General features: G+C 39.3%; 1 long non-coding RNA gene and 2 other non-coding genes across 3 annotated transcripts; 1 reads left to right on the top strand and 2 right to left on the bottom strand.

The window, feature by feature from the left end:
• Positions 1 to 4,701: 4,701 nt before the first annotated feature.
• LOC116321892 lies at positions 4,702 to 4,820 on the bottom strand. Its single transcript, XR_004199593.1, has one exon. It is a non-coding gene; the product is annotated as a 5S ribosomal RNA (ribosomal RNA).
• Positions 4,821 to 8,718: 3,898 nt separating this feature from the next.
• On the top strand, positions 8,719 to 9,689 carry LOC116321883. The gene is made up of 3 exons (XR_004199588.2): positions 8,719 to 9,245; positions 9,340 to 9,378; positions 9,603 to 9,689. It is a non-coding gene; the product is annotated as an uncharacterized LOC116321883 (long non-coding RNA).
• A 9,890-nt stretch (positions 9,690 to 19,579) lies between these two features.
• LOC116321891 lies at positions 19,580 to 19,698 on the bottom strand. The gene has a single exon (XR_004199592.1). It is a non-coding gene; the product is annotated as a 5S ribosomal RNA (ribosomal RNA).
• Between the last annotated feature and the right edge of the window lie 2,153 nt (positions 19,699 to 21,851).

Here is a 21,851-nt window from a genome sequence, read left to right as displayed (position 1 = left end):
CCTGCGCCATATTGCGTGCTGGTCCCTATATACCCTCCCAAATCACCCCCAGCTTGCCCGATGTAATATTTTAGATATCTTGTCTCGTCTGTGTTGTAGACAACCATCCTTTCTTTTTTTAAAATTGTTGTCTTATCGGACGGAAGTGTAGCTTGACAAACACCTTACCGTATAAAAAGGGTATATGTTGATTCTGATCGTCTTTCAAATCAATTTCTATGTCGTCGATTAACGTCTTTGACACAGGTGTGTAGTGTGGAGTGTCAAATTGCAAAATGGCTACGCTACCGGACATCGTCTGTGATATTTATAGCCCTTAATAGCCGCTGCGTATGCCACCCACAAGTTGATAATCGGCGATGTCTGCATAAATAAACATGTTGTATTTTCCCCCGTATATGTCAGCAGGATGCGGTGCGTATGTGGTTTTATAATGAAGTACAAATGGTTCTTCTGTTTTGAATCCTAGGATTTCTGCCAGTCTCCCTCTAAATGTGAGAACGCTGCCTCTAGGCCCCATAACACCTACATAGTTACTAACGGTGTTGTATTGTGTTTTAATGTCCGCCGTGCCTGGCTGCTGTTGGCATTTCAAATTAAATTCTTTTATTATCTGCTCCACAGAGGTATAATGACCCACAGACAGCTCAATCGTTGTTACGGATAGGGTGTCATCTTTGACAGGGTTATAAATTTCTACTCGCGAATCTGCTTGTGGAAAAGACAGCCAAGTGCGCTTGGTACTGTATCTCTATAACAGCTACCTCATACTGATGATTCAAAACAATAGGTTTTGCTAACTTTGTTCTAAAATTAGATATCTTATTGCCTGGGTAAACATGAGCTGACGATTTGAGAAGAGGGTCACATAAAAACCTGCCTTGTTGTTCTTTTTATCCATCCTTCTTTACTCTGTCTCTGCACGGTGGTGAATGAATGACTGCAGAGCTGTGTCATCAGGGTTAATCACACCTCGATGATGTCTTTTTCTGGAATCCATGAATTAAAACTTGTTGGCCATCCTAACCATTTTACTAGAGCCATCTTTTTTCGCCCACCTTTTTTCTAGCCAATATGCTTTCAATTTTAAATGTTTTGTTTTTATCAACAATCACACGTTGTATTTCAGGCTCATAAAATGTGCCTTTCAACACCTCTCCTGCTAGATCGGCTAGTCTGTACACTGGGGGCTGTCTCACTATACGTTCTTTGACTGTGAAAATCTCATCGGTGTAGGTTTGTTCGTATCCTTTTCGAAACACTCCTCTCAGTTTTGATATTCGTACTGTGTCGCCAACATTAAATTTAAAACACACTTTCCTCTGAGGCTTGGTTTTGTACAGAGTGTTAAAGACCAGCTTCTCATTATCCTTATTTACCTCTGCTGGAGCCATTTGGATAGATCTGTGATAAGCATTGTTATATGCCTGTGTGAGCTCGGGGATGACGTGTACATATCTCCTTGAGTTGACGGATGTTAAGTACTTCCACATTCTACCCTTGAAGCTGCGGTTGAATCTTTCAACAATACTAGATTTAACCTCACTAGCTGTTGAGAAATGTTTGATGTTATATCGCTTCATTAACTGTTTAAAGGTTGTATTATAAAACTCTTTGCCTTCATCTGTTTGTAGTTTCATAGGGATCCTTCCCTCAGAAAGTATATCCTCGAAAGCGGCTGCTACGGCTGGGCCCGTCTTGGTTGTGAGACATCTAACCCACGCATATTTTGAGAGTACATCTATACATGTTAGTAGGTATCTAACATTATCATTATCTGTCATGTATTCAGACATATCAACCAGATCGGCTTGAAACTGTTTGTCGATTCCATTAACCAATACTCTATTTCTGGGAAAGCGGATCCTAGCTGGTTTATGGAGTGTGTAAGTGTCGTCTCGTTCTAAATAATGTTTAACCTGTGATAATGAGGGTTTTACACCTATTGCCTCAGCGGTAGCTATACGGAGCTTATTTAAACTGGACAAGCCAGCCGGATGGGCCGGATCATGATAAATTTTATACAAGGTGTTTTCCATGATGCATGCAAGACACAAATGATAAAGATGTCGGTGTTGACATGTCTTTTTATTTCATTCACACAGACAATGAATACTGAACAGCATACATTAAACCAGATGTCTCCCAGCCCAGTAGTTACCAATCATGCGAAGCATGGCTGGTTTAACACGTCGGTCATAACGACTTGCTTCTAGCAACTGCACAATGTTGTCGTTAATTGCGCATACTATATGTTCTGATGATCTCAGTTCGGTCATGGTGTGTTCTGCAATTCTGCTGAATTGTGTTCCAGTCCCATCGACTGTGTACGAGCGCACAAACAGGCGTATGGCGGGGATGAATCGGTCTGTCTTGAGCCTTATCATCACATCGTCATAGTAGATGTCAAAGAAATACTCAGGCAATTCGAGCAAGCAGCTGTGTTGCACCTGACTGGGATGAGCTGTTTGACATCCGTAGCATGTATCCTGTAGAAACTCGTTTAGCGCCAACATCAGCAGATGGTGGGTTGCAAGCTTGATGTCGATAATGGTTTCCTCAAACAGCCCTGATCCTGTAGGATCAGGGCTGTTTCCTCAAACAGCCCTGATCCTGTAGGATCCTGCAGCAGCTGAGGAGAGGGGGGAGGAGGTGGTGGGGTCTGGATTAACAGCGATAAAACGCTATTAAACACATGTAAACATATGATCTCTGAACTCACAAGTCCGTTCACGCGCAAGGTCCGTTCACGCGCACACCTGAACGCGGAGGGGGATAGGGGAGGGGGTGGGTGGGGGTGGGGGTGTGGGGGGGGAGGGGGGGGGCAAAAAAGCTGTAGGTATATTACTACTCTTGTTGATAGCTATGGTTGTATAAATTGGCAACCAGTTGAACTTACTGAGGGGGAAACGCCAGCTTCTTTAGAGGAAAAGAAGCACATCTTGTTAACAATTTTTAATTCAGAAGGACCTGGAGCTGTGGAGAGACCTGATGTGGATGACTTCATGTGCCTCACATATATTTCTCAGCGGCAGCTTATCAACAGTTGTCCCTCACTTTCAGTAGCTGAAATTCAGGAGCAGTGGCCATTCTTGTTTACTCGGAAAGGTCTTTCGAACCACTTTTACAAACTCACAGGCATCGATATCAGTGAGCGCTTAGTTCAGGCCCTCATAACCAAAGGCAGAAGGATTATTAACTATTTCTCCAGCCAGAAGCTCAATAAGGACACTCGGTATAAGGACACTCATCCAACAGATAGAAAGTGAGGGAGTTTTGACCAACAACAAGGTTGGCACAGCAACCATACTTCTCATGATGAAGTATTACAAGGAAGATGAAGACTCCCTCTTTGTCTTAGCAGATGTAAGCCTCTTACATACAGCTCTATGTTTAATGCTGTTGCTTGCTGTCCTTTTTTTGTTTTGTTTTTTGTTACATAAAATGTCTTGGTCTTTTTTCTGGCAGGAAACATCTACCAGGATGTCCCTTGAAGCAGAGAGCAACCTGCCAAGCACCCCAAGGCTGATTATGCTTGGTAAGAAGTCATTTATGAAATAGAGCTGATTAGACCATATTAAAATTTGGCACAGGAGCTTTTCGTGGACACAGGTATCCAGTCTCTGTTTTGTTAGCTCAAATTTCTGTAATTTCCTTTATAAACCAAGGTTGTTGGACATGTGTCTCAGTGAACCCAGCAAGGTAACAATATCAAATTTCACATGACATATTACTGATCAACATAGTAGTCTAGCTACACCAACAGCAGAAATACTGAAGTCAATACTGTAAAGTTTAACAGCAGCACAAACTATAAACTCCAAAATAACCATACAGTTGATTCATCTCCGGTAATTTAATTGGGCTGACTCTTTGTTAGGTGTGTTTAATGTGCAGAATAATTCCCAATTATGTACAATTCTAATATGTTAAAACGGACTTATGTACATAAGGCCATTAATAATTAACTGTACGTAGCTATTTGCTTTATGACTATCTAGACCAGAGGTTCCCAAAGTGTGGGGCCCGCCCCCTAGGGGGGGTGCAGAGCCATTGCACGGGGGGCGCGGTATGAAAAGAAAAAAAAAAAAAGAATGCTTGGACACTGCTAGCATAATGGACAGGTTTTTGACGGGGCTCCCACACAAACACAAAGCAGGAGATGAAGCATCGCCAAATATGTTTCCAAACCAACTTCCTTCCAAGCCAAAGACTAGAAAATATGGTGAAGCATATCTTCCCTTTGGCTTCACCTGCACAAGTGCCAAGGTAGGTCTCCCCTGCAAAATTAGTTTTCCCTGCGTCGGGAGCAGCGCTGGGCTCTCCAAATCACGGCCAAACAGTATCCAACAATGTTGATTTTTAGTTGACAAACACTTCTTGTAATAACTAACTACTCCTGAAATTTTGGACATGTTAACTCATTATGCAGTAAAGTTACAGCGGGATACAAATAATATCAGGCTGATCCTGCCACGATTTGTTCTAGAGCTGGGCGATATGACCCAAAATTCATATCTCGATATTTTTTAGCTGGATGGCGATATAAGATATATATCTCGATATTTTTTTAAAGCCATAAACTAAGAACAAAAAGAGAGTTCGACTATTTACTTGTAATCTCACACATTTTAGCGCCTATCTCCCAAACCCGAAAACTGGTCAGCAGCGCCCTCTGTAGTCTGTGTGTAAAAGTGAAAAAGCTTACAGCACCTGGTATTCCCAGGCAGTCTCCCAGCCAAGTACTGACCAGGCCCAACCCTGCTTAGCTTCTGAGATCAGACAAGATCGGGCGTGTTCAGGGTGGTATGGCCATAAGTGAAGGTTTAGCTAAAAAATAGGCCTTTTATACACGCCAACGAGACATTATTATAGTTTTTGGGTTTTTTCTAGTAATAGTAATCATCAATTGCACTTTTTATCACCTTAATATACATAGTTCACATCGATGCAATATATGTGAAAACAGTAAGCTGATAAGGTTACACGTTGAAAAGTGTTTAGGTGACTGCACACTTTAATCTGTGGTCCAGAGTGGCATGAAGAGCGATTCAAATAGAAATGTAATGTAGTCATAAAACTACAATAAATCTACTCTGTTGTTAGCTACCCACAACAAATAAACATATGGTCATCTTTTTTTTTCTTCTAATTTTCCATATTCATTGAAGCAAAGTTTCCCAAGTTGTTTGTCTTTAGGTTTGTCCTTTACTTTTCTTTGTGAAAAAACTTTCCCATCATTGTATTTCCATTTTAAGGTCAATTATTTGCCCAGTTTGGTTTCAGAGAAACAATAAAGATGCTGCCTGTTGTACCATACAGGTCAAAAATATCCTGGGAATCTTTGAATCAGAAAGAAAGAAAAAAATCAGGGAAAAATTACATCAGTCACTCTACATGAGTCTTGAACAGTTGCTCTAACAGCCACAATGAATCTGTCTAGAAGAAAAAAGTTGAGATATTTTCTTTCAAAATGAAAGATGGAAAATAACAAAACAGTCTGAATGCTGAATAATGATTATATTATATCCTGTTGTCTCCTTCCAGATCACAGTCTGCACAGATGTCAGGCTCCAGGACGCTACCAACCAGCTGCTTCTGATGATGATGGTGATGCTTCCTTAATGGAAGCTCAACTTTATCTGTTAACACAAAATTACACATCAGACTTGCAGAATTAAAACCATCTCTCACTATTTTAGGTAAAAAGCAAAGCCTGCTATGAATAGCATCATAGGTTTGATAGTATTGGGTCAGCTAAACAAGGACACATGCAAAAACATGTCATCTGAATTAGATAATAGAAAGACGCTTACACTCATTCATTCAATAGTTCACATGAGTGTCACTGTTTAAAAACAAAGATAGACAAAAACAAAGATAGACAGAGCTGAGGGTTTAAAATAAAACAATTGTTTAATAGATGTTAGATTAAATGGTCATTAATAGTTTTTGTCTTCATTGTTGTGTTTATATATTTCCACATAGTAAATTATCCATTCATCTGTCTTTCTTAGCTTATCCTGGGGGGCAGCAGCCTAAGCAAAGCAGCCCAGACCTCCCTCTCCCCAGCCACCTCCTCCTGCTTATCCAAGGGAACAACAAGGCATTCCCAGATCAGGGGAGAGATATGATCTCTCCAGCGTGTTCTGGATCTGCCCCTGTCCTCCTCCCGGTTTGATAGTATTGGGACATATTGGGACAGATTCGCGAACCATCTCAGTTGGCTCCTTTTGATGTGGAGGAGTAGCGGCTCTACTCAGAGCACCTCCTGGCTGGCTAAACTCCTCACCAGATCTCATTCTTTCGGTCACTACCCAAAGCTTGTGACCATAGGTGAGGGTAGGGACTAAGGGACATCAACTGGTAAATTGAGAGCTTAGCTTTTATGCTCAGCTCTCTCTTCACCACGATGGCCCGGTACAGCGTCCGCTGGTAAAATCTAACACCAAATGTTCAACCTGCTTTGTGATTATGAGTATAATCTTAAAGTCAGCATTGTTGTTTGCAAATAAATGTTAATAACAATTTTTGTGCAGTGGCATGAAGAATAACAATAAATAAGTTTTTATTAGTGATTTGTTTGTTGTTTATAAACAGCCTTTTTTTTGCCATCTCACTATGTGCAGTGTAATCATGGAGTATACAATAACACGATCAACTGACATATATGTCTGTGTTTTCACAGACATATAAGTGCCACAAGCTGGAGTTTTCTTGTGATAATAATAATAATAATAATAATAATAATAATAATAATAATAATACCCTTTATTAAGTTTGCTTTTCTCTGGATACAGCAAACAATGACAATGAGGATCACCAACAGAAGAATACCTGATAGTAAAAGATAAGAACAAAATTTTATTATGCATGTGAAAAATAGTGAATGTTAGTTTTATTTCAGCGGAACTGTAACATAACATACCTGCTCCAGTGCGCACTGGAATACAGACATCAATTCCACATATATCAGGGAAAGCTTCAAAATAATACAAGAAGAAAAATGTATTTTATTAGATATGTATAATAAAATGGTCATTTCAGCCATCAACAGGCAGTTGATAGCACATAATATTCATAAGGCTTGAAGCATTTGTGATTAACTGCCTGATTGCAGAGCTGATGGAGTTAGAAACACTGGAAGCAATGGGCGTGTTTACCACAGCTTCAGCTTTTATGTTGTCTTGTCCTTCAGATTTTCTTTCAACTCTTCATCCTTGTTAAGCAGAGTTCACAAGTTTAGGTTTTTTTGTAGCTTGAATTGAATTAAATTTTATTTATATAGCACCAAATCACAACAACAGTCGCCTCAAGGTGCTTTATATTGTAAGGTAGACCCTACAATAATACATACAGAAAAAAAAACAACAGTCATATGACCCCCTATGAGCAAGCACTTTGGCGACAGTGGGAAGGAAAAACTCCCTTTTAACAGGAAGAAACCTCTGCTGCGACTGGTTGGGGTGAGAGAAGGAAGACAGGATAAAAGACATGCTGTGGAAGAGAGACAGAGATTAATAACAAGTGTGATTCAGTGCAGAGAGGTTTCTTAATACATAGTGAGTGAGAAAGGTGACTGTGGGCGATGGTGGCTCAAGAGTTTGCAGTTTGTCTTATAATCAGAAGGTTGCCGGTTCGAGCCCCGGCTCCGACAGGCTCGGTCATTGAGTCCTTGGGCAAGGCACTTCACCCGTTGCCTAGAGGGCGTGGTCAGAGGGCCCGGTGGCACCAGTGTCCGGCAGCCTCGCCTCTGTCAGTGCGCCCCAGGGCAGCTGTGGCTACAATGTAGCTTGCCGTCACCAATGGGTGAATGTAGTGTAAAGTGCTTTGGGTCCCTTAGGGACTAAGGAAAACACTATACAAATACAGGCCATTTACTGAAAAGGAAATACTCAATGCATCATGGGAATCCCCCAGCAGCCTACACCTACAGCATAACTAAGGGAGGACTCAGGGTGACGTGATCCAGCCCTAACTACACTCAAAAAAGTGAATGAGGTGGATTGCTCAGTGTATATTAATTATTTATTTTCATTTTACTTAAAATGTATGTTTTTGGTAAGTTAAAATATGTTTTTCTAATAAAGTCTACATAATTGTGTCTATTATTGTCTGTACAGAATACTAATGTGTTACTTGATGGCATAACATTTAAGTTAAGTTAATTAGGATCGATATACTTCGTATATCCACAAGGTGGCCATAACAGTTGTAATAAAACCGCAAAGAACAACAAGGTTTCACGGCTTGGGCCTGCTCATGTGCAAGACTTCAAATTTAACTTAGAAACGTTGTTTTTGGCGCCAAGCTGCTGTTTCTTTTTTGAGAGGTAAGACCACTTTTTTCTTTGACTATGTTGTTTAGTATCTACATGTCGAGCATGATGATATTTTGCGTTTGTCTTACAAGACATGTTATATAGTTTGTATACGCCTGTGCTACATTAGTTTTACTGGGTCCTGGACAAGTTAGATATGTCTGTTTTTATCCTGCCAAACCCTGCCATCGTAACACGGGAACCGTGAGACCATTGGACATTTGTTGGGTATAGGTATACATGGTGTGCAAGGTTTTTGGTAACAGATGAAGTATGCCCCTCACAGAGCAAACCTGGGCTTAAGATGAAATATAATATTACAAGGGATGACATTTAGTGTGCCTGTTTATCTCAGGCTATTGCAAACAACTATATTAACTGCTTACCTGTTAACATGCTTATTTTGTGGAATGTGACATTTTTATTGTTTTTGGTTTTATTAAGGGATTTGCTGTAGGGGTTCAAGGGGTTATTTTTTCATTTACTTTCTTGGAATTCCTTTACTGTAATCCGAGAGTCACAAATATCGAATAGGATAGAAAGGATAGCATGAAGTTGTGACATTTAAAATCCAAAAAGTCGAGGGCAAAAGCCACTCTGACACCATTGTTATGCTCTGTCAGTAATCTGTATTATGTAAAAATGGTCTGTAAATACAGCATGTTTCCTAGCGGAGTTATACAAATCAACATAGTTATAAATTACATTTTGTTAAATCACACACTATAGAAAGTTAGCACATGGCAGTGTCGATCTCTTGCTTTTCTTCTGAGTAGTATTTTATCTAGTTGTTATTCAATCAATAATTTGCTTCTTGATATTAAATAATGAATTTCTTGTTTTACTTTATAAATTTCAGATCCTGCCTTTACCTGCTCCCTCCTATACTGATGTGGTGTATGTGGTACTGCTGAGCTTGTATGTGGTATGTGAACGGTTATAGTTTTCCAAAGAAAACTGTTTTATAAGTTAATTTTTCTTTAGTGACCCATCCCATGCCCCTTTTATTTCTTCTCCAGATCTGAACCATTGTAAAGGTTGCAGTTCAAGGGCCTGAGGTATGAAATTCTTTTCAGATCAGCTGTGATCAATATTTTTTGGATCTTGATAAATAACAATAAAAGCTGTGATGGCTCCATTAGCATTTTGTGTAAATGTTTGTGTGAAATTATAGCTTTAATGAGGTCTTTCTACATTAGTTTTAGTTGTAAAGTATGTATATGTGTACATATAGTATGTATATTTACAGTACAGTATGTTGTGTTTGTTGACATGTTTTCAGGTGGAAGCAGAATTTGTGAGGATTACTACTGCTCCACTTGTTCCAAGGCTTTTTGCACAACTTGACCAATACACCAATGACCAGCTCATAAAAGCCTTCAAGAAAAAAGGAGGCGCTGCAGGGAGGAAGATTAGACAAACTTTGGCCCCAGCCACACAGGTGCGTTATTCTGGTATTGGTAGCAAAATATTATGGCTAATAAGATCACTTTCAAATTTAAACAGCTAGTGTATGGTAGCTGCACAGTGTTCATTGTAGTTACATTTATATTAAGCAAGACAAAGTTTGGTACTCAAAACTTTGGAAAATTAAAATTACCTAATCATAAGTAAAATTTTATCCCTCAATTACGGGTTAAACCATAAGTGAATGGTTTTAAGTTAAAGATCAATTTTTGAATGCAAAAAAAGATGATATAATTTTTTTTCTTTACCTCTATTATGGACATATATAATGTGGTGGAAACCCTGCCCAACAGGTTAACTATTCATGTCCATGTAATGATTAGTTGGTCTTGTGTACATGTCTATCTCTGCAGTAAATATGTCATTCATTTTGCATATAATGTGAGTTTGTGTCATCCTAAAGTATTTCTGTTTTGTCTTCCTGTATCTCTGCCACTCTCTACAGAAGCAAACTATTGAAAAGGGGAGGGAGTGTGTCCTCAGTGCACTACCTCTTTACCTAAATGAAGACCCAAGCATCCTCTTCAAAGAATACCTGGTTGGTAATTTGAGTGTAGTTTTTATCTGTATCAAACCAAATCTTTAATAACTAATGTGGCGCACTGGGGTGCATGTTCCCAATATTGTGTTTACTTCATTAAAAGGTAGCTTTGGCTCTTCTTTTTTTTTTTTTTTTTTAACTGGACGCCATTTTTCTGTTTTTCTGTCTAATTGACCAATGGGTTTGGTTTTTGTACTCTCCGTTGTTAAGGATTCTGATGCTACAGCTGTTCAGAGGGAGCTGGACCAAATTACCCTTGGTATCTTTACCATTGAAAGAGCTGATGCCAGCACTCCTCCAGCTGATGTGGGTATAACCATCGAGGGTGTTCTGCATGACCTGGAAGACATGGACTCTGCATGTGCACTCTTAATGGGTGGGATATATGCACTGAATCTCAGTTAACCTCGAGACTGAAAGCTTTCTTTGAAGTACTTCAGAAGCTCTTCCTTCATCTGTATGTCAGCAGACTCTTGACCAAGATACAGATGCTCAAGAATAAACTGATTGAATAAGCCAACCCTTAATTTGGATGATGAATGTTCTGTCAGATGGACAGAAGTTTTTCGGAGGCTGTATGTGAATAAAATGGCAATTTGTTGAAAATAGCAGATGAAGGGAAAAACTACATTTGAGAGAAATTTAGAAAATTTATTAGAAAATTTATTGTAAATTTAAATGTTATCAGGAAATGATCAGACAGGAGAGGGTATATCTATCTATCTATATATCTATAGATAAATAGATATATAGATATATATCTATACATATACACACACATATACACACATATATATATATATATATATGTATATATATATGTGTGTGTGTATATATATATTGAACTGTTGCAGCTTTGCCTCACTGTAAATAAATCCACTGTCTTCTTCAGAGGAGTCCTGCATACCAGTCCTGTTTTCCACACCTACCCTGACAGTATAAACCTGCTTAGGAGTTCAGATTAATGCTTATCCACCTGAGACTCAGAAAAAATGTTTTGATATTTTTAGTTAGTTAGTTTAGTAGATTTTAGTTAAATTTAAATGTTATAGTTAAAATGGGAAAAAAAGTTTTAAAATTATCATTATTATTATTTTTTTTTAATCTTATCTATCTTTCCTTGGTAGTGTACCTTGGGTATTCACATAACGATTTGATGTAATATAATGATATTGTTTTGTGTTGATTTCTGATTTAAAAATAAAGAATAATAAAACTGCACAATTTATTTTTATCTATGCAGGATAAAAACGAATTACTTAGACCTTAGGAAGTTATTGCTATGGTGGCCCTGAGGGGTCAAACACACTGCAACTTCTGAAAACACCAGTAAACCACAACATTACTGGGCTTGTGAATCAGTTTATTGAGTCATTTTGCATTTGCAACCCTCAACCTGCTGCCCCATCAAGCAATCCTCTATGCTGTTGCCGGCTGGGGCAGCAGGTTGAGGGTTGCAAATGCAAAATGACTCAATAAACTGATCTGGAAGCCCAGTATTGTTGTGGCATTGGCTGGACTCCCTTAAGGTGGTGTCGGAGAGGCAGATGTTGTCCAAGATAAGGACAACGCTGGATGCACTGCATTACCTGCTGGCCAGTCACAAGGCCACGTTCAAAAAGAGACTGAGATTAGCTGAATGCACCGCTTAACGACACAGGAAATCATTCCTGATATCTCCCTGTACAACTCCTCCATCTAATACACAGTACACAGTGCAATAGTTATACTCTTTTACATGTGTTGTACAGTGAAAATAAAGTTTTACAGGTAAAAGTAAAATGTCAGTCATATATATTTAATCTCTGCTATATTCTGGATATTTATAAATGAGCCATTTGTATGTATTAGAGCTATTTTTTATATTTTTTAATTTTGTAATACATTGTATTATTTAATTTAGTTCAGTAATTTACTGTTCTCATTGTTTTGCAGCAATTGTAACCACATAGTTACCTTAGGATTAATAAAGTATTCTGATTCTGATTAAATAGAAAATGCTACAAAAACTTAAGAAAAAAAGGAGTTCAATCACAGTTCAATAAAGCACACTGGAAATAGAAAAGGTATAGTACAAGTAGAAAATTGTGTTTTATTCAACCTTTGTTCTGTTTTTGTCCTTTTCAAGCATTTTTTCCTATTTGCTGGCATTTTCTTAAGTTGCTGTGGATTTGACCTTTCAGGGCCACCATACATCTCCCTGAAACTTGTAAGTTGTTTTGGGTATTTTTTGTTTGGTTTTTTACTTTTGTGTCCCAGTTTATCTGAGAGACCATTTTGTGAAAATGTACTTGAAACTCTCTATCCAAAGAAAAATATAATGTACAATATGATACAATTTCTAAACTGAAAAAAACATTGACAATCAGCAGATATTTTTATAACTCCAAATAGTGTTTCAGGAAAAGCTTTAAAATAAAAGGAGAAGAAAAGTATCTCATTAGCATATGAACTCAATAAAATGACGACTTCAGTTCATGAACATTTGGAAAAAGGGACATTTGAACATTTGTACACTTGATAGCACATAATACGTACAGGACTTAATGCAGTCTTGTTGAACAGGCTGACTGATTTCAGAGCTGACGGGGTTAGAAACATTGCAAGAGAAACGAGCATTTAGCACGTCTTTGACTGGCCTTTTCAGCTCCTTGCCAGTCTCGTTTTCTGGCCCATTTTTATTGTCCATAAACCATTTGATAGGAAAATTCTTTTCACTCTGTAGACAAAAAGACAATTAGTGGATTAGTGGAAGGTTCATATTTGAAGTCTAACATAAAAAGTCCAACCTCACCAAAATTAGAAATATAATAATCTTTTCATACATTTTCGGTAATTTCTCAGCCTATATAATTAAATAATACATACACAGAGACCCAAGCCTCACTGAAACAACATCTGTGAGTAAATGCTTATACACAGCACACTTCAAATCATGCTTAGTTTCAGTGGAGGAGAAATGAAGCCTTTGTCTACAGATTCTTCAACAGCTTAATTATGAGTCAGTTATTTGTACTTTAACTTATTTGTAACTGAAAATAAATATTGTTCTCACCTGACCAGCATCGCAAGTAAAAGTGACTTTTGTCTTATCACACGTCACTGTTACTTTGGGCTTCTGCACAGGGTCTGAGGAAAGAAAATGTAATTATATCAATGTTATATAAACTACTGCTGATAATGATTTTCTGCATTTACCAAGATTGTTGATTGATAAAACTCAGCAGTGACTTTAATAAAACCAAACACTTTAATCTTAATTACAAAGTATGACTAAAACAGCTTCTGATGGATTAGCACACTTGCTTGTTGTGATATATTTAGTACAAACACAATAAATATATGTATAATGTGTTGTTACTTACCTAATACACACAAACGCACACTTGGTAAATCTACTGCACTGGTTCCATCTTCTCTGTGAACCTCTGGTCTGTATCGTCCTGACTTGTCTTTGGTCAGTTGTGTCAGCTTTAGTTTTCCATTTGAATCAACATCATCATTTTTCCCTCTGATCACCAGTTTACTTTTGCGAAGAAAGATTACTTTTTTATTCTTGAACCATCTCAGGCTATCCGAGTCTTTTAACACATGTTTAAGTTGCACAGTAAAGTTTGAGCCTGTTGCAGCGTACACATTACAATCAGCCTGAGAGCCTTTGAAACAGAAAAGAAGGTAAAAAATCAGATGAAAAAATTAGAACAAGAGGGAAGAGGATACATATACATATACATGTATAAATATATATACATATCACATACTGAAACATGGAAATACAGAATATAAATCTAGAAATATGGCAACAGATCTTGTCTCTGTCAAGTCTTGAAGAATTATTAAGTCGGCAGATGACATGTAAAATTAATTTTCCCTTAAAAAAAATCATAATCAGTTAGTTTGGAATTTAAAGCTAAAATATAAACCAAAAAGAATAAGATTGTAAATTGTACCGTACCTGAGGACACAATGAAGTAGCAGCAGAGCAAAAACACAGCGATGGTGGCAGCAGAAGCCATCTTCTTCACTATTCGCATCACTTTGAGCCAAAAAGATCAACAACAATGTTAAATGTTTTATGTGTCTGTGGCATCGTACAAGTGGATGCATGTGCATGAATGGTTTTAAAAGGAAGTGACCCAAGAGGCCTCATCTGCTTTCATAAACCAGGCTAGCAGATGTCACACCCAGAACACAGACTGTGCACCTTGTTTTAGCTTTTTGCTTCAGAAAACATACATAAATATAACCGAAAGCTATTCAACAAGGAACAAACTATTCTAAACTACTATGAAATATAAACTAATGTTGTTTTGAATTAAATTATTTTTTACATACTGGAATGTTTTCTTGTTGCTGCCACAGAATAATATTTGTTGTTTCCTCATTGTTTTCAATTGAAACAGGACACCGCTGTGATGTCTTGTTTACAGTTTGGTTTGTAGGTGTCACTAAAAACCATCTTAAATGGTTATTTTATTCAATTTTAATGTAATAAGTTTTTTAAATAAATATTTTAGTTGATTTCATATAAATAGCACTGTTAGAAATGTATTTACTTAGAAAACTGGTAACTTGTTTAAGACTTATTCCACCCACTGTATGCACAGCAACTGTAGAGGTCAGTCTCTCTATGGATATGGCTCCCCAGACCATCTTTGACCCACCACCAAACCGGTCATGGTGAACGATGTTACAGGCAGCATAACGTTCTTCACGGCTTCTCCAGACCCCTTTCACGTCCATCACATGTGCTCTGAAGCTGCTCTGGTATTCAATGCCAAATTCCATTTGAGGTCAATGGTGTTGAGCAGTGACCACAGGACCCACAAGAGGACAGCAGACCCTCAGACCACCCCTCATGAAGTCTGTTTCTGATCATTTGGTCACAGACATTCACACCAGCGTCCTGCTGGAGGTCATATTAGCTCTGGCACTGCTCATCCTGTTACTCTTTACACAAAGGAGCAGATAACAGACCAGCACTACTGGATTTTGTACCTTAGAGGCTTTAGATATTAAAAAGAAATGAGCAAGAATGAAAACTTCTATGAGTATTACATGAAAAAGCTATGTAATTTTTATTACATCAGCATTTCTGTACAATAAAACACCTGCAGTTAAAAAGGCCAAAACTCTAATGATGAGAAGATTTAAATATATCTTCCCTCTCAAGGTTTGGCACGATGAAAGGCAGGAAAAAACACTTTTGGTTTGTACATTTTACCGCACTCTCTAACAGTAATGGAACTTTCTGCCTAATAGGCGGCATCTCGGTTTCACTCTGATGTTGGAGTTCAAACCTGATAAAAATACCAAAACTAACACAACACAAACACAAGCGCAAAGAACGGTTTTGTCCTGCTGTAAGCAGTGATGGTAGAGGACCAAGATGAAAAATTGCTGTTGAACATGAAGAGATTAAGACCGGTAAATGAATTTCACTGGAGTAAAATATACATATGTGTGAGTGCAACCAAATGTTCTATGTGCATTTGAGACAAAAAAAGGCTCTCTGGGACTGTGTGTGTACCTGCAGGTGTTAGATTTAAAAAAGTTCACATGATCTATAATATGCCACTTCTCGTATGTGGTTTGACACTCACTGCAGATACTGAACGCCTGATAAGAAGGGGGAAATAAACAGAAGTTGTTTGTGCTAAAGAAAACTCCTCTGTATGGTTTTACAGCAGTATTCCTTTTTTGTTGTTTCAGTGCCTAAAATTGGTTTCATCTATACCTGTTTGCATGGTGGTGTGGGAACACAAACATCAACAATCTGGTTTGTATTGACATCTCAAAATGCAGGATTCAAACCTTTTTTAGCCAAAATGTTTATAATCATATTAATGAGACAGTAAGTGACAATTTGACATCCTGGTTTGTGCAGCTGCAGCACTATGACAACCATCTCTGGAAAAAAAGCATACTTTGACTTTATTACATCCTCCTCATGATAACACAACTCTATGAATTAAAAATATGAGAAAAAGAGACTTGTTGCCCACAGCAGCTCAATGTGGCTAACATTAGAATTCACCAGCTGACACCACATCCTCATTTAGGTTTGACAGCGTTTCTAGTTGGTAATGGCAGATGCCTGAGCAGGAACTGAGACTGCAGTTTGGAGAAGGCCTCAGAGGAGACTGATGGCTCATCCCCAAGAAGCACTGATGACTGTCCGTTAAAAAGGTCAAAGACTCTATTTGGTAGGCGGGCTTACAATGACGAGCGGCTCATGACCTCAATCAGGTTGTCAGGGATTTTATTAAATGAAGTACCAGCATTATTGAATGTGCCAGAAAACATGAAAAAGGAATGGCAGGAGAAGAGATCAGGAGAAATTGCAACTGATGAGAAAAGTTGATGAAAGAGTGAGGGAACCTGAATCAGGTAGCGACATGGTCGGAGTCTGAACAGAGGCTCTGGCGGTAAAGCATGCTGGGAATTTTTAGGCTGGAGATAATTGCTGACAGCTAAAGGCTTGAGTTTAACTTAAACTGGAAGATGGAGAGGGATTACCAGGCTGGCTAGTTTGCTTCATTTAAATAAGGTACAGTGACTACTGGGTAGATTCCATAATGAATAAAGGCGACATTATCAGGTTTGGAGGTAGTGGTTGAATTAAGAAGGGCACTTAAAGGAGCATCACCTTCCACAATGAAAACCTCCAAAACTAGCAGCTGTGGATCTGAATATCATCAAGCAGGACAGCTGATCATAGAAGATGTTGCCATTTGATATTGATTATGTCAAGAAGGGAAGCTGTTCATGATGCTCAAAAGAACATGGACAGCTTGTTTTGGGGGGATCATATGTAGACAGAACAGGAAGGGGAGGTGTCAAGCTGTAGTCCTGCTCCTGAAATTCATCTTTTCCTACAAAAGATACTTTGAGCTGCTCCATTGTCACAATGGGGCACCACACAGGTCTGATTTACATGAATTGCACCAGAGAAAAAAATGGAGATTTGTGAATGCAGACACTTTTTTATGCATGTCTAAAACAAGAAAAGCTTCATAAGACTGTGTGAGTACTGTAGATGTTTGATTTATAGAAAAAAGGTTTATCTCGGCAATAATATGCCGCTTTTCATGTGTAGTTTGCAGACCATAGCCGTGAACTGACATTTTCTGGGGTGGTGCTATAGCCAGAAAACAATTCAGTTACACACAGTAGCACACCTTTTACTTACCTACATACTTTTGTTATTGATTTCAAATCCCCCCAAAAAAACAATCAGCACACTGCTACATACAGTGGCTTGCAAAAGTATTCGGCCCCCTTGAACTTTTCCACATTATGTCACATTACAGCCACAAACATGAATCAATTTTATTGGAATTCCACGTGAAAGACCAATACAAAGTGGTGTACACGTGAGAAATGGAACGAAAATCATACATCATTCCAAACATTTTTTACAAATAAATAACTGCAAAGTGGGGTGTGCGTAATTATTCAGCCCCCTGAGTCAATACTTTGTAGAACCACCTTTTGCTGCAATTACAGCTGCCAGTCTTTTAAGGTATGTCTCTACCAGCTTTGCACATCTAGAGACTGAAATCCTTGCCCATTCTTCTTTGCAAAACAGCTCCAGCTCAGTCAGGTTAGATGGACAGCGTTTGTGAAAAGCAGTTTTCAGATCTTGCCACAGATTCTCGATTGGATTTAGATCTGGACTTTGACTGGGCCATTCTAACACATGGATATGTTTTGTTTTAAACCATTGCATTGTTGCCCTGGCTTTATGTTTAGGGTCGTTGTCCTGCTGGAAGGTGAACCTCCGCCCCAGTCTCAAGTCTTTTGCAGACTCCAAGAGGTTTTCTTCCAAGATTGCCCTGTATTTGGCTCCATCCATCTTCCCATCAACTCTGACCAGCTTCCCTGTCCCTGCTGAAGAGAAGCACCCCCAGAGGATGATGCTGCCACCACCATATTTGACAGTGGGGATGGTGTGTTCAGAGTGATGTGCAGTGTTAGTTTTCCACCACACATAGCGTTTTTGCATTTTGGCCAAAAGTTCCATTTTGGTCTCATCTGACCAGAGCACCTTCTTCCACATGTTTGCTGTGTCCCCACATGGCTTGTGGCAAACTGCAAACGGGACTTCTTATGGTTTTCTGTTAACAGTGGCTTTCTTCTTGCCACTCTTCCATAAAGGCCAACTTTGTGCAGTGCACGACTAATAGTTGTCCTATGGACAGATTCCCCCACCTGAGCTGTAGATCTCTGCAGCTCGTCCACAGTCACCATGGGCCTCTTGGCTGCATTTCTGATCAGCGCTCTCCTTGTTTGGCCTGTGAGTTTAGGTGGACGGCCTTGTCTTGGTAGGTTTACAGTTGTGCCATACTCCTTCCATTTCTGAATGATGGCTTGAACAGTGCTCCGTGGGATGTTCAAGGCTTGGGAAATCTTTTTGTAGCCTAAGCCTGCTTTAAATTTCTCAATAACTTTATCCCTGACCTGTCTGGTGTGTTCTTTGGACTTCATGGTGTTGTTGCTCCCAATATTCTCTTAGACAACCTCTGAGGCCATCACAGAGCAGCTGTATTTGTACTGACATTAGATTACACACAGGTGCACTCTATTTAGTCATTAGCACTCATCAGGCAATGTCTATGGGCAACTGACTGCACTCAGACCAAAGGGGTCTGAATAATTACGCACACCCCACTTTGCAGTTATTTATTTGTAAAAAATGTTTGGAATCATGTATGATTTTCGTTCCACTTCTCACGTGTACACCACTTTGTATTGGTCTTTCATGTGGAATTCCAGTAAAATTGGTTCATGTTTGTGGCTGTGATGTTACAAAATGTGGAAAAGTTCAAGGGGGCCGAATACTTTTGCAAGCCACTGTAAATACTATATAGGTACTGCTGATAATTGAATAAAAACTGATTACGGAAGAACTTTTGTGATGCATCAACAATTTACCTTTGGGGACAGATTTGAACAGAGGCATTATTGAAAAAAAATATGTTCGTGTATTACAGTGCTGTGGCGCTGCATCTCTATATAATCTTCCCTGTGGTCTTGGTAGTGGTCTTTCAGCATCATTGATGTAGTCAAAATAATCCCTGCATCATGTGGCAAACAGCCTATAAGCTGCAGGGAAACCTGCCAACACGTTCGCTCAATGAGAACAACGAAGAAAAGAGAACCAGTTTTAATGGTTGATGCCATTTGTACCGTGGTCTCCACAAACATGAGCAGCAGCGCCCTCTGCAGTTTGTGTGTCGAAGTGCAAAAGCTTACAGCACCTGGTATTCCCAGGCGGTCTCCCATCCAAGTACTGACCAGGCTCGACTCTGCTTAGCTTCCGAGATCAGACGAGATCGGGCGTGTTCAGGGTGGTATGGCCGTAAGCGAAAGGACAGATATGTAAAAGACGTTTTATAGTTGGCAAATATCACACACTTTGATATATATTATTGTGTTAAACTTTATGTGTTACAGTATGAACATGCAGCTATTCGTTATTAACTGCAGCTTCAACATTGAGCTGCAAAAATGCTTTTCCCGCAGTAACATGACGATAAGAACACATGTTAGTTTATTAAAGCACAGTGTTAAAGTGACAGAGAGCACACAGTGTGTTTTGTAATTCAAACATTTTTGTCGTTTGGAGACTTTAACTCATATACAGAAGATAAAAATGTAAGCATGTATGTGTCGTTACAGCATGTATAAAAAGGCTGTTCCTACAGTTCTCTGTCGCTTGCGGCCAATACATACCACCCTGAACACGCCCGATCTCGTCTGATCTCGGAAGCTAATGCTGGGCTTACACTGTGCGATTTTTGGCCCATTTTGAGCCGATTTTTCAGTCGTTTTGTTGATCGGCCCGAGTTTGGCCTTCATCGTGCGTCGTGCATCGTGTAGTATACATGGGGTAACGAGAAGCGATTAACACCTCACGACCAGCTCCTGATCATCAATCGCTTGGTTTGAAATCCTCCCGACCGTCGTGAGGGTGTCACCGCAGCCGCTCACACTGCGCACACGCAAACACATAAACGTCGGTGAAAAAGACGGAGTAGGACAGCAGTGCAGCGTGTGATCTGGACACAAGCGATGGAGGCACTTGTAGAACTTTGGAAAGCTCATCTGAGTCTTTTCGATGTGGCCTCACAAAATTATCACGACCACAACAACCGTGAAAATAGTTGGATTTACACTGCTGCTCAATCACAGCTGCCTGATCAATGTTTTTCATTAGCAATTTAGCAAAGTTGTTGGTGGTGGTGTGCGTGTCTGTGTGAGTGAGAGACAGAGAGGGAGAGCGAGCGACAGATTTTCTGTTATAACCTTCATTTTTATGAACGCACAGTGTGAGCACTCAGGTCGCATCAGAGCATCGTGACCTACGAACTTCTAACCCCTGCGAGTCAATCGTGCAGTTTGAGCTGAAGCTGAATAACGCGACTGAAAAAATCGCACAGTGTATGCCCAGCTTAAGCAGGGTCGGGCCTGGTCAGTACTTGCCTGGGAGACCGCCTGGAAATAGCAGGTGCTGTAAGCTTTTGCACTTTCTACACGCAAACTGCGGAGGGCGCTGCTTTTCACTCAGTGGAGATAAAGCTTCAGGAAAAACCTCATAACCACGCTTGTAATTCTTTGCTTGTGCAGAGTTAATAAATGAAAACTACAATCATCCCTGCAGCCCCCTGTAAACACTCTCATGTTTCTGTTGTAGAGCAGAGGTTCAGCTCAGCGTGACGTCATGTGTCTGAATGCTTCATGATGACGAAAATACACCACCAATAATCCTGACTTTACTTTCTGGACAAAGTGGAGGTTACACAAGAAAATCTGCTGATATGTGGAGATTTACACTCAAAATATGTAGTCTTGTATTTGTATCTTGTATGTGTTAGTTGAAGATTATAAATGGAATGGATTTTTTACTGAAAATCATCTTAACAGACTGTTTGCTCTCTCTTAATTCAACACTGAGCTGTTAAAAACAAACAAACAAAAATGTATCATTTTATTTGAATTACTATGAAAAAAGTCATTTTGAAGTTGTAATTATTATCTAATGTTTGACAGGCGTGTTCAGGTCAGTGTGGCTGTAAGGAACAGGCCTCTTGTTGATGCTGTAATGCAGGGGTGTCCAACTCCAGTCCTGACTGTTTACTCGCTGTTGTAATTTACTGTTTACATGTCTAAGTAAAAAAAAAACCTGGAACATCTCCAGGTTGTTCAAAACGCTGATAATCCGCTTTTCATGTGTAGTTTGCAGACCATGATGATGATTTGGCTTCTAACCAAATGATCTAAGTACTCAAATGTGACACCGTTGCTAATACAGCACTGGCTCCCCATTGAACTCAGAGTCCATTTTAAGATTCTGGTTCTGACCTTTAGAGCTCTTCATGGACAAGCACCAGCTTACATCATTGAACTTCTACAGCCCTATGTCCCTAGCAACTCCCTAAGGTCCCTATGATCAGGGCCTACTTGTTATTCAGCATATAAGGCTGAGAACTAAGGGAGACAGAGCATTCGCCCCCAGAC

The sequence above is a fragment of the Oreochromis aureus genome, linkage group 23 (assembly GCF_013358895.1).
Source record: "Oreochromis aureus strain Israel breed Guangdong linkage group 23, ZZ_aureus, whole genome shotgun sequence".
Classification (NCBI taxonomy): Eukaryota; Metazoa; Chordata; class Actinopteri; order Cichliformes; family Cichlidae; genus Oreochromis; species Oreochromis aureus.
Note: the sequence above shows the minus strand (reverse complement) of the source record. Positions and strands in the feature narration are given on the sequence as shown.